The sequence below is a fragment of the Stegodyphus dumicola genome, chromosome X1 (genome assembly GCF_044657685.1).
Source record: "Stegodyphus dumicola isolate Sdum_Otavi_A_Nest chromosome X1, ASM4465768v1".
NCBI classification, from domain to species: Eukaryota; Metazoa; Arthropoda; class Arachnida; order Araneae; family Eresidae; genus Stegodyphus; species Stegodyphus dumicola.
The window spans coordinates 62,699,200-62,712,731 of NC_140780.1; the positions used below are offsets into that span (position 1 = coordinate 62,699,200).

The window sequence follows — 13,532 nt, forward strand, 5'->3', positions numbered from 1 at the left end:
AATTTACTTTAGGTTGACAAGCATATTAAAAAAAATCGAGTAGTTACGTAGAAAGAGACGCGAAACAATATCTTTACGAGAAAAATGGGATAACTGTGAAAAAAATCATGAGAACAATAGGTGGAAGCATAACTAAAACAAAATTGTAAAGTTAGGAAAATCCACAACAGCATGCAGGATAGACGAATTAAAAATTGCATTATGCGTCACGAAAATGAGATTATCTAAGGCAATTTAAACGTATTTATATGCATTTGTTTAAACTTAAATGTCAGGTTAGTATGACCAGAATGTTTAATTTAAACGACAGAATACCAGAGTAAATGATTTCTTATCTCTGAAAACATGCAGCCTGCAAATTGACGAATAATACTTTGATTCTTGTTGCCTTAACACTTCCAAAAATTATTATTCAGCGTGTTATTTTAACTCAGATAAGGAAAATATTGGAATGAGATAAAAGCACATTAATTGGTCATCGTACGGATGAAAAAGTGCTGGATTGAAGAAACCAGAATATTCCTGTTTGAGAGTGACGGAATGACGTGTCAGAAAAAGATTTTGAAAAAGTTTACTGTGAAGCATCTATAAATGGTATTACAAGTCGCCATATACGACAACAAAAAGTAGGCATGAAGCTGTGAGATTAATAACGTTTCAAATAGCAAGAGGTGCCCCAATGCTATATTAGAAATAAAGCTGATATCATCAGTTCAAGATGTTTTCCGAGGTAGACTTTCATATTTCAGCAGGACGCTGTACCGTTTCATATTTCTGTTCAGCACAAAAAGTGATCTTAGGAAAAGAATACTGTCTTGCTAGAATACTGCGTTGCCTAGATCTAATCCTAATTGAAAACCTCTGGAGCCGTGTAACAAAGCTTGCTACTCAGAAGCAAACATGGAATAAAATACAAAGAAAAAAAGCAATTATATAATTGTGGTATCATATTTTATAGCGCTTGATAAACTAAAATAATTGGCTTATGGATTCCACAAAATGTCGTAGTTAAACTGTAATTTCAGCAAAATGTTTCACGAAAAAGTACTAATCGAATTCATAAAAAATTAAATTTCATTAAATTCAAGACTTCGAATTTCGATCTTTCTACAAACAGCAATTTATTGGACTGGATTACTTGAATTATGCCAAAACATGCGTGGGCTATCCGCCCCCTATGGAGGGGACTTTTACGGATGACTTTTTACGGAAAATTGCCCCATATCCACGCTACACATGGTGAAAATCACGAAAACTCCCACACATCTAGACCATTTGCTAGTACTCGACCTGAACGCCAGTGTTAGCGATTTTACCACTCGATCGATGTTGGTTCCAAACGGTAATTTAACCAATGCTTCAGTGCTTCAAAATTTATGCCCCCCCATTTTTTTTACAGTAAAATACATTCACTCTTTTGCAAAGAAAAACGAAGCACCCTTAAAAATAATCCGACCATCTCGAAATTTTCTATGTAAATTCTGTCATACCAAGTATGCAAATGATTAAATTTTCAACCGATAATGCCGTTACGATGTTGTCGAAGATGTGGACGACTTCGAACAGGGTTGCATAGTAAAGATGCGGGAAGCAGGTTGGTCGTACCGGACAAAAAAGGCCGCCACCTGCACCGTATGAACACGGCTGTGCAAAGATGCTGGCAAAAGTGGTCATTTGGCGGATTCAAGGCTGTGGGGGAAGGTGGAGGTACAAAAATTCGAAGCAAGATCGGATGACTAAGCGAGAGACCCGAACTGTCTCAACTGCGTCGTTGTTCGCTATCCAACGTGCTACAATCTCTTTCATATCACCCATGGCACCTTTCACCATCTCACGGCGCTTGGCTGAGGCAGGAGTGCTCTCACAGCTGCCTTTAAGACGTCTGCCTGCAACCTCACAACACCGACAGAGTCATCTGGAGCAGCGTTGCAGCGGATTGCCATCTCATAATAGTCAGCGGTAGATTCAACATTTCATTGCATCCCATCCAGATGCCATTTTCCAACATGATAATACTAGAACCCACACGGCTGGCATATCTCTGGAGTGTCTCCGAGCTGTTGATACTCGTCCTTGGCCAGTAGGTTCACTAGACCTTTCGCCAATCGGACGTGTATGGGATATGATAGACCGCCATATTCGGGCACCCCAAAATATCGCAGATCTGGAGCAGTAATCGAGGAATGCTTGGCAGAATGCATAGCAGGATGAGATTAGAAACTTTATCATTTCTTGCCTTAATTTTTGTAAGCAATCATCGCCACCGGGGGGGTTTCAGTTGTGCAATAGCTAGCCACTGATGGGTCCTATGGTAAGCATGTATAATTTCAATAAAAACGGTCACTTTCGTAATAGTACTTCCCTCCCCCAAAGAGTTTATTTTAGAAATTCGAATTGGAAAACATAACTTGGGTAACTCAGCAATATTTTTATGGGCTCACTGAAAATTTGAGTTAATTACGCAAATAAAACTGATAGTTTGAGGGTTTTTTTTTTTCCTTTGAGAAGGTTTAACATTGAAAATATTTTTATTCACATTTCATTAGGCAGCTTTATACACGTTATTCACTAGGCAGCAGTCATCTCTGTCACACGAGATGGACGTCAGCTTCTGTATTAGGGATATTTCATTCAGCATATTTTCAGCACAAAATTATTTTACATTCCCTGAAATTTAGAAGAATGTTGATTTTCTGTCCTTCAGTTCGACAAATTATTCCTTTCATAACAGAAAAAAACATTTTCCCTATATATATATATATAGAGAGAGAGAGAGAGAGAGAAATACTTTTAATTACTTTATTTTGAATATATATATTTATATTCCAGTTTCAAATTACATTATAATGCATAATCTATCTTTTCATTAGAATTGTAACAATAATCTAACGGATCTTAATGTTGCATTTGCTTTATTTTCAGGTTTTGAAGTAAAAGACATCTTTTATTAAGGTAAGAGTTTATTATGTGTTTCTGTTAAAAAAATTTTGATAATTAGTGAAACTGAACTAGACATGAAGAAATAAGTTATGAAGTATATAAAATAATTATTCAAAATCTTGAATTTTGGATTGCTTTTATTTATTTATTTATTTTTTTAATTTGGCGGCTTTTTCTAACTTGGTGATGAAGTTTTACTTTTACTCTTTAGAATTTGATTATTAAACATAAAATTAGTAAACCATTTTATTTTTATAAATTTTTTAAAACCGAAATTTCACACAAAAATTGGACTTGCTATAATATGTTTTAGAAGAAAAGATGATTTATTTTTAAATCCTTTTCTCATGTGCTGAACTTTGGTAATTTGAATCCTAGGGAACGGCTTGGCTGCGTGGGCGTTTTCATGGCTCTCTCTCTCAAACCATTTTATTTTTATAAATTTTTTAAAACCGAAATTTCACACAAAAATTGGACTTGCTATAATATGTTTTAGAAGAAAAGATGATTTATTTTTAAATCCTTTTCTCATGTGCTGAACTTTGGTAATTTGAATCCTAGGGAACGGCTTGGCTGCGTGGGCGTTTTCATGGCTCTCTCTCTCAAGCCAGTTTTCCTTAGAAAATCTTCACCAAAGCATCTCTTTCCTTAGAGCGATAGCTCTCGTGAACTTTGCCGTAATCGCTTAAAATAATGAGAGATAATTAAACTCAAGTAAACACTTAAAGGGATATTCTAAACTGCTGCAGATTTTATATGTATCCACCGGAACTCGAACATGACGTTGGTCGAATGGAAAATTACAGCTATATCTCGGTTTGGCATTTTTAGAACTAGTGAAGGCATTTTTACAAGTAGTAGCTTTTCAAGCATGAAAAGACTTGAAAAGTTTAATCTTTTGCATTTATTATATCTTTTATAAGTAAATGTCATCTGTGTAAAGTGAATGTCTTCTTTATACTCTGTAAAGTGACTTCCTTAATAGTTTAATTATTTACTTCTCAAGAGTTGTTAAATGGACAAATCAGAGATGATCTGAGTGAGATATCGCGAATGACATTACGCGAGTCAACTGATTTATTTTCCAGAAGTTATTTATCCCTCCCCAAGGTCTGCATTCCAGTTACTCTTAAAAGGATTCTGCATATAATAGAATTAGAGATTCCTGGGTGGTTGCGGTTTCCATAGATCACCCCTTGGTGCGGAGTTCAAAAACAGGTTAGGAATTCATATACCAAACTGTGAATATCAAGCAAAACTTCAACTCTTCTCTTTCAGATTGTTAATTCACTTTGGGAGGATGGAGAAATTTAATCTATTTTAAAAAATTCTTCTGAATGTACTGAATACTAAGGTTATGTCTATGCGAAATCTAATTTAAGAATATCTATAGATGTATTCTAGATTTTTCTTGTGAAAACACTTTTGTTTTTCACATTCTTAATTCAAAGAAAGTATGAGTCTACCAGAGTCAAATGGAGAAGACCGCTGAAGTTTATTAGCTTGGTCTGGTTTCGTTTCCCGGCGAATTGGCCTCTCTACACAGTCTTTGTTTGGTTTCATCACGTGTGACAAACTCTTACCCTAAAGTATCCCTTCTTTCTACAGATAGTACTCGCATCGTTTCCCAGTCAGTTAAACAACAAGAAAATATTACTTCTGGTGAATACACCTTCATTTCGCTTTCAGTTTCTATTGTATCGGCTGCAACTTAATTATCAAAACTTAAAAAAAAGCTCATACATGTGTTGCATCACAATAGCAGACACTCTAAAATATCAACAAAAAATGGGAAACTGGGTCTTGAACTGCTTGAAAAAAAAATTGACTGTGGGAAACTACAAAATTTCTCTACTTGATAGATAAAAACAGACTGTTATGTTATGGACAGAAAATAAAATTTTAGACTTTCATAGGGGTTTAGCTTGTAAGGTTAATCAAATAGAAAAGCTAGTTCTGCCCTTTTTTATATATCTTCTGCATTCAGAACAATCCTTCGATATAGGTTATTTATTATAACGACTTATAAAGAAAAGGACAGGTAAACGCAAAAGCATACTAAATTTTTGTTTATTTAGTTATTTTTAAAATTTCTAATGACGGATTACAGAGACAACTGTAGCTAGAACTAGCCAAGATAAAAGAGAACAGCGAAACTAAAAAAGAGTCTATAGTATAATCTATAAATTAATTTTGTGTCTCGCCTCCCAATATCTCTCCGGCATTAAGTGCGGGGCAACGACTCAGATGTGAGGCATCCATTTCCTCATGTAGGTTACACAGTTTACAAACTGGAGCATGAACATTATCTCAACACAATGCATACTGATGTAGTGCACTTGTTATGGAACATATACTAAAGGTTAATTAGGTTTTTTTTCCACCGTTTAAGCTGAATCCTGAATTAAGTTTGTTGAATTCTAAACCTCAGCAAGGGAAGTCAAGCTTCATTAAATTAGGAAAAAGGTATTATTGAGTTTGGAGGTAAACTGTAGTTCTGACTGTATCCTTTCTGGGTTCATTTTAGGTTTAGGTTTCAAAATTCAGTTTGAAAGATGTTAAAGATGATATTTCGCTAGAGACTAATTAAATCTGGCTATATTCTTAAGGCTAAGGGAAGAACAGTTAAAAGCAGATCTTGCATTGAGATATGACAAGTGTTCGAGATACCTATAATAATGATAGCTTTGTTAATAATTATAAAAATGACTATAAATTATTGTGAAAGTTTAAAAATTGTGTTTTTGCATTTGCATCTTACTTAAAACAAGCAAACTGCAGTCGTATTAGATATTTTTGTGCTACAGTAAGTTTGAAATAAGTAATGCTTTAAGTTTGCAGTTGTTATTTAAGAAATTGTTTCAAAATTACTCTTAAACTTTGAATAACTTTAAAAACGTCAAATGCTCTTTTTCTTATTTTGCTCATCATCGACCGAGCGATAAAACTTTTGAAGACTGGTACTCATCGAACAGACTGGCTGCGTGGAAGTTTTCATAGTTCTCCGCATGCGGAACTTAAATACGAACCAGTTTCCCATAAAAAGCCCTCCACGGAAGCTTTCCTTCTCTCATAAGGTAGCTTTGCAAGTGCCATAATGTAATCTAAAGAATCCTAATCGTGTTTCTTATTTTAGCAGAATGTGAAAATACTGGTATCATTTACAGAAAACTGTATCCAAAAATTGTATTCTCTATGAAAAAATGTTAACTTACATGATTTCTGGTTTATATTCAAAAGCTGCTATAGATTGGCTTATATATAGGATTTTATTTCTAGCGGAAAGGGGGAGGAGAGACAATGGAAAGATTCCTCGGTTACGTTTGGGCAAATTAATCAAATTTTTCATCATTAATATGTTCATTTCAAAGAAAAGATACTAAGCGGACATTAAAAGAAGTATGTTTAATCAAGGTTTACATGTTTTATTCAACCATCTAAAACTAGAATTAATTTTTGCGGTAAGAGTAGAAAAAGATGGAGCAGCCAATATATCAAAAATGATATAAGTATTCGGAAAATAAATCCTGCCTTATGCCGAACTAGCATCAGCTGCAAGTCTTTTATGATACATTTTCATGAATTACTTTTCCTTTTCATAATGAATATTCGCTCTGAATGACCACGTTATAAAACAATCATTTTCATCAAGCATTACATATGGGCTCCTAAGATTTAAAAAAAACGTCATGTTACCGAATTCTGAAATAATGCTTTAGGTGGCATATATTTTTTTTAATAATTCATACTAGTAATTAAAATTTCTTATTTTCTTCAACTTTTCTGAAATTTCGTGTGCTCTTTAATATATTTATAGCCATTTACTCTTCAGAGGGGAGCTTGGCTCCACATATCCAGGCAGTGTTATTCCTAGGATAATTAATTAAAATCAAATGTAGTTCAGCATGAAAATTAAGTCCATTGACATGTCAATTGACATTTCAATTGTATAGCAGTGCGGGTTAAAGCAGTAGCTCACATTAAATATAAAATGCAATTTTTCTAAATGAGTTAGGCACAGGAAATTTGTTTCTACAGTTGTTAAAACTCTTTAATATTATTTTAGTATTTTCTTAGTTTCCACCTTTAAAAAAATTCTTTTCTTAAAAATATCCAAGGCATATGTTGAGTATGTTGTGCATAGAAGTTTTACATGCCTTTTTTTTAAACCTATAAAGATTTATTATCACTAACCAGTTATTTTATGTTAATTATCTTCACTGTCTTTCTCGCTTTCCGTTTTCCTGCCAGAATGAGAATTGCTAGTTCGCGTGTATTCAGATAAAGAAAGAAATAGTATTTTAAGGACGGTTTTAAATTGTAGAATTACAATGTGATCCACCTGGTGAAGACTAGCTGAATCTTTTGATAGCAATTTATCTGGGCGTTACGTTATTCTCGCCATTAGGCTTGTCACATCGATATTAGGTCTGAGCCATTTTGTGCATATTCTTTGGCTAACTTACGATTTACTTAATAGTTAAGTCAAGTTCCTTATGCCATGGTTCTGCAAGCATGAGCAGTGCTTTCTGTTAATCTACTGATACCCTTTCCAACTCTCTGTTATAAATTCCAAAACATAGCGAGAATTCGCTTCCCTCTTCCAGAGTTCGTATCTAGTTTGCTACCAAAGAGGGTGAGACTCTATAAACCATAGCATTCATAAGCTAAGTAGAATAAAACTGATTTTCTTCAGGCGTTAAGGATTTATGATGTCTAATACTGAACGAATGCTGAGTAATTATAACTAAAGTAATCGTTTAAAGGAAAACTTAAACTGGAAAACAGTATTTTTAATATTACAGAGCATTATTTATGTCACATGAGAGGTTAATACTGCGAAATAAAAACAGGAAATGCCACCTAATTCATCAAAATTGAATATATAGAAAATATATCCCACAGAATTTTATTTTAAAATAAATTCGCATCAAGATACTTAAATGTGGTATTTTCGTAATCCATAATATTTTAACCCATAATGGATTTAAAGTCCATCTTCCAGTAGTTTACTCACTTTTAAAATATAAAGTGGTTAGGAAAAAGTGCAGCAAGAGACCAACAGAGACATTTTTTAAATCATGATTCAGTTAAGGGTGCTGTAACTATGAAGAGGAATCTCTGACATTATGTCAGAAGACCTGTGATTTTAATTGTATAATTTAAAGAACTTACTTTTTTAAAGCTAGTAAATGGGTCTCATTTCTCGATGAGTGGTCTGTTCACCTGTTGTTAATCGCTAAACTGAAACAGTCAGTTGGTAGTTTTTGACAAGTTTCACTAGATGTCTTGAATGACCGGAAGATTTAAACAAATCCCGTTGATAGATTAAAAAAAAAAAAAAAAAAAGGAGTAGGAGTTTACTAGTTGTTGAACCGTAAGCAGCTGTCCTTTTTTCCTTCGTCTTCGGGTCGGCTGACTCTCACAAAGCAGACATAATGTTATTCCAACTTTAAAATTGTAAGTAAATTTACAGCTTTACGAAAAAGTGTTTAGTGCTGAAAATCCACTGCACATTCTAAATGGCTAATCAGCAATTCCCCTCCTCTGCAGAAGTAAACAAGGTTGCATCGTAGAGCTATTACGTTAATAGTTGTCATTTAAGCTTCTACGGTGCAGTAATTTTGAAGAAGCTGGAGCTCCGGATAACTGTTCAGACGAAATCTCGGATAAGTTAAAACAGGTTTCACACTATTGAAATACCTTGAAAATAGTTAAATTGCATTTCGCGAAACGTGTCTAACGTGGAAATTGCTACAAAATGGTCTGTTGATGTGATCTGAACTTATGCAAATGTAACAACAGCTGTAATTTTGCTAATCCTGCGTGCTCGGAAGATTATAATGAAGGTTGTAACACATTATGCTAAATATGAAGCCGACTTATGTAGGTTCCTCACATACGTTTCTATAAGTAAATCTTAAGGACAGTCGATTTTTTTGGGGGGGGGATCGGGCTGATTTATTTGGCCAAAATAGAATTACTTGGATTTTCCTGCAGTTAATGTATTTAGCTAGCATATTCCCTTCAAAATCTTCTATGAAATGCATCATTCCCAGAAGGGTTTTTTCAGCTTTGCTGAAATATCGAGTTAGTTATATTTGTTACTAGCATGCTATAATAAGTACAATATATGAAATATCTTCTTATGCAATTTATTAAGATTAGAAACATTTTTTCTTTTCTTTCTTTTTTTTTTTTTTTTTTTTTTTTTTTTTTTTGTTCAGCTAAACGTTAACAAGTATGTTATTTTTGAAATCTTGAGTTAGAGTTCGATCACAGGAAATTTCTATCAACTGTTCTTTTTCTTCACGATATTTTTGAATTTAATAGTTAAAAATACTTTGTTTCTTTGCATACCACATATTTTTCTCTTGCGTGCGACCAGTGGTACGTGTACCAATGGTTGAGAATCGCAGCTATAGAGTATTCTGTTACTAACATCTAAGGATTATGTTAATTTTATTAACAGTTAAATTTTGAGTTAAACTTCCTTTCCTATCGATTCTTACTTACCACTTCCGGCCAGAACGTAGTTTTAGAATCACGTTAATGAGGAAAAGCGGTATATAACTGCGAAGTTCTACAGTCTTAACAGTCTTAGGGAGAGAGATACCAGATATTCTGGCTGCACACGTCCGCCATTTTAGGCTACTCTCTCGTAAGCTATTATTACACTCGGCCGTACATTAGGCCTGTGATAGCTTCGTAGTCAGTTAGTGTTAAGGGGCCAACTCTGTTAGAATCTTGATAGCTTCGGCTATATCTCTTTAGTTAAGATTAGTTTAGTTTAATTCTTAGTTTCTTAATTTCAAGCCCAAGTGTCGGCTTTATTGTATAACTCCAAGACGGAATTTTGTTAAACTTTAATTGGAATAATATAGGGTTATTTTATCCTTCTATCTTGTTGTTTCCTGTCACACGAACTCAAGCGATTATTCGCTTATCAGTTCTTAAGATTCTTCACTTCCATCAGTAACTTAAAATTACACAGTGGGGAATCCTACAAACAAATAAAAATAACAGTAGCAGTTTCTAAAGACGCTCAAACTGCTTCTATTAAATAATATTTCCCTTGATAATAAGTTCGCGAAATTAACATTACCATGTGGTGGTGAATTCACTCAAATTATTACTAAATTTTATACTAAAATGTGAATGAATACTTTAACAAAGTGCGATGTTGATTTCGTATTAGAAAACAGTCATGTATACAAAACATTCTTTCGTGTTCTCGATATGCAAAGCAAAGTTTCTTTTTTTTACTAATATTCTTTTTTAAATTTATATTTCTTTTGTTTGATGAAAGCATACGAACAACTTCTGTTGATCCCCTTATTTAAATACACGAAGAGACTTTTTTAGAGCTCCATATAACTTTTATGAAAAATAAAATAAAAATATTAATTTTAATATTATGCATATACTAAAATTGATCATTAAAAGTAAAATAAACTCAGTTTGTTTCATTGCGTAGATTTACAACATAAAAGGTTTTCTTTGAAAAACTATGTAATGGTTTTCGTAAAGTAATGTAAAATTAATTTTATAATGCAAAACCATCTTTGTTTAAGCTGAATTATTTCTCAGCGCCAATTTATGAAATAAGTACTGTTACCCAAACTTGAATTATGATTTCTTTTAATTCTCTTATGTTATCCTAATTTCTTTCCTAATGGTAGAGTGAAATTAAACGCATTTCGTAATCATGAGCTACGAATTTAACTGCAAAGGGAGAAAAAATATTATATACGAAGACCTTTTCTCCTTTCACTGGTTGAACCCTACCAGTGGCTGAGTGGTAAAGACCGTTAAATAGTGGGAACTCGAATCCCAGGCTGATTGGTTTTCGGGGATTTCTCTTTGTGTAACGTGAATACGAGCCAGTTTCCCTTAAAGTGCTCCATGAAGGCATCCTTCTTGTCAAGCAGATAGCCCTCGTGTGCTTGCTAGATTCAAACAACCTAACCTAACTTTACAGTGTGGCGTAAAATATTTTCTTTCAGAAGCCGAATTGTAGTACTTTATCCCAGAATTGGGAAATATCAATATATATACATATAACATAATATTCGACGTGCGCCTAACAATTAAAAGACCTTTTCAATGTAAACACTGTCCGTTTTGACCAGTTAGTCTCGTTTGATTCAATAAATATATAGGTATATTTCTGTTTTCTTATTTCTCATTCTTCTTTAGAAAATGTTCTATAGCTGTAATTATTTATATATATTTTCTTTTCTTGTAAATATTCAGAGCTATTATTTCGGAATATTTTCTTGATTCTTTTGATATTTATTTTACTTCTTTATTTTATCGTGAATTTGAAATACCGTCATTTTAAATATGTAGAAGTTCTGTTTTTTTCAAAAGAAGAAAATTGGCATTCTAAAAATATGCGAATTTTTCCATCTGCATGTATTTCAGTTTCTTCTAACTTTGTGGTCATAAAATAACATATCTTCCGAGTTTCCTTAAAACTTGGCTTAGATGAGTGTTAATGAGTTGCATGTGTTGGAACTCCTAGCAACTTTTAAAATGACCTAAATTCTGGTGTCGGGTTTTAATTTTCGCAAGTTGTTTTTGAATGAGGTTTAAATAGAAGACACACATATTTAAACGCAAGAAGCGTTTAATGTAATGTACAGTGAAATAATTTTGTAAGTTAATTATAAGCTAATATCTTTAGCGGATTAGACCAGAACAGCCTGCATGCCATGTGAACTCCAGTACCATAATAAATTCTTTTCTCTTTTTCGAGATTCCAGTTAGGAACTTTTGAATGCGAGCTCAAAATGCTAATTATTTTAAAGGTGACTTAAACCTGTACTTATTATAGATTTGCAACGTTTTTATTATTTTCGGCTACGAATAAAATTCTGAGTTAAAATGCGGTTTCCAAATATATGTTCTGCAATTCAGACTAGAGTTAAGACGTTAAAATATTGGCAATGTCACCATAGACTGATTGTTGACATACGCAACATAACAAATTCACAAAGGTGAAGATATTGAAGTCATCTTTTCACTGTTTCCTTTGTTTCATAGCTGAATAAATAAATCGAAAGTATATAGTATTTCCAACCTCGATTGTATAGCCAATAGCGAAACAGGCCGGCTTCAGGGGTGCTTCTGCAGTTTTTTTTCGTATAGTGTAATTTTTTTCGAGAGGCGGGCACTTGCCTTAGCATTGCCACTCCTAAGGCCGGAAGTGTTGGCCATTTTAATGTGGAGACTCCTAATAGGCGGCTACCATTACCTTCTATAAGGCAGGGGTAAATAGAAATCTCTTTTAAGTCCTGTCTATAAGGGGGCGGATAATTTCATCTGTGCCTTCTCCGAAATTCGAACCCGTGCCCTGCGGTATTGCAGTCGGCTTCCCTAACCACTATACCATCTGGGCGGCCCCTTGCATAAAGTAAATACAAGTACATACTTCCAAGAAAATTCTACTTGATAGATTCTCTTTCTAGGTAGATAGATTTTGAGTACTTTATTCGTAAAAAACAAACCAAAACTCTATTTCATATGGTTTTATACCTGTTTTAGCAATGACCTCATGACCATCATGTGCTCATGAAGCTAAACCTACGAAGCACCAAGAATTTATACTGGTTTTTATATCCAACGACCGAATAGGTTAGCTGCATGGGATTTTCCTGTCTTTTCTCATGTGTAACCTAGCTACAGAGATGGATTAACCATTAAGCAAAATAAGCACATGCTTAGAGCATGAAGGAAGAGAGTCATCACTAAAAGGTTTTTAGGGACTCGGGAAAGGGGGTGCCAAAAACATTTCCTGTTGCCGATTTTACCGTGGAATGAATGGTGCAGCTAAACCAAGACCGAGAGACAATGAAAGGGGGAAAAAATGGGTAAATTTATGTGGAGGCACAGAAATCTTTTAAGTGCTTAGGGCCTCTAAAAGACTTTATCCAGCCTTGCTTAGATACAAGCCTGTTTCCATGAAGAAGACTTCAGTGAAAATACTATTCTCTACTCATATAACCCTGGAGTGCTTTACCCTAATTAAATATGTAATGTCACGTGCCTTCACAAAGATGCAGTTATCTTTGTGATGTCATATGGCATATTTGCTACTTTGATTTACATGTTGTCGGACATCTGTGTCGTAATGCGTATGTACATGCTAAACTTTGGAGGTACCAACGTACATCCTTAGATTCTTGCACATCTTTCAGAAAGTTTTCCCAGAAGTTTCCTGGAAAGAAATTTATTTTGTATTAATTCCATCTCCAAGTACTTCTAATGGAGTCATTTCCTTATTTTGGGGTCACATTCAGTGTTGTGCTTTACTTCTCCTATCAAATGATAATACACTATTTTTCTTCAGCATTAATAACTTGCGTGCTTTTGATTTTGAAGAATTTCCGCTAAAAGACTGCCGAATTTATGTACTGAAAATGTAGTAATGTAGAGAAGTAAATAAAGCTGTATTATTATTCTTGCAAATATTTTTGGGAAGTGTGTGCCCCTCTGTGTATTCCGAATCTCCTTACTTCCTTAAAAATACCGAAGTATGTATACATTATTGTATGTAGATGTAATTATATTTGTACATCATTTCCGTC

At 33.9% G+C, this 13,532-nt stretch overlaps 1 protein-coding gene across 1 annotated transcript in view; it reads left to right on the forward strand.

Moving 5' to 3' along the window:
- The window catches only part of LOC118205041 (latrophilin Cirl-like), a 125,526-nt gene that overhangs the window by 39,855 nt on the left and 72,139 nt on the right, over positions 1-13,532 (forward strand). The window contains exon 2 of the mRNA XM_035377324.2: positions 2,923-2,952. The gene's annotated coding sequence lies outside the window, so the exon portion shown is untranslated. The remainder of the gene's footprint in view (positions 1-2,922; positions 2,953-13,532) is intronic.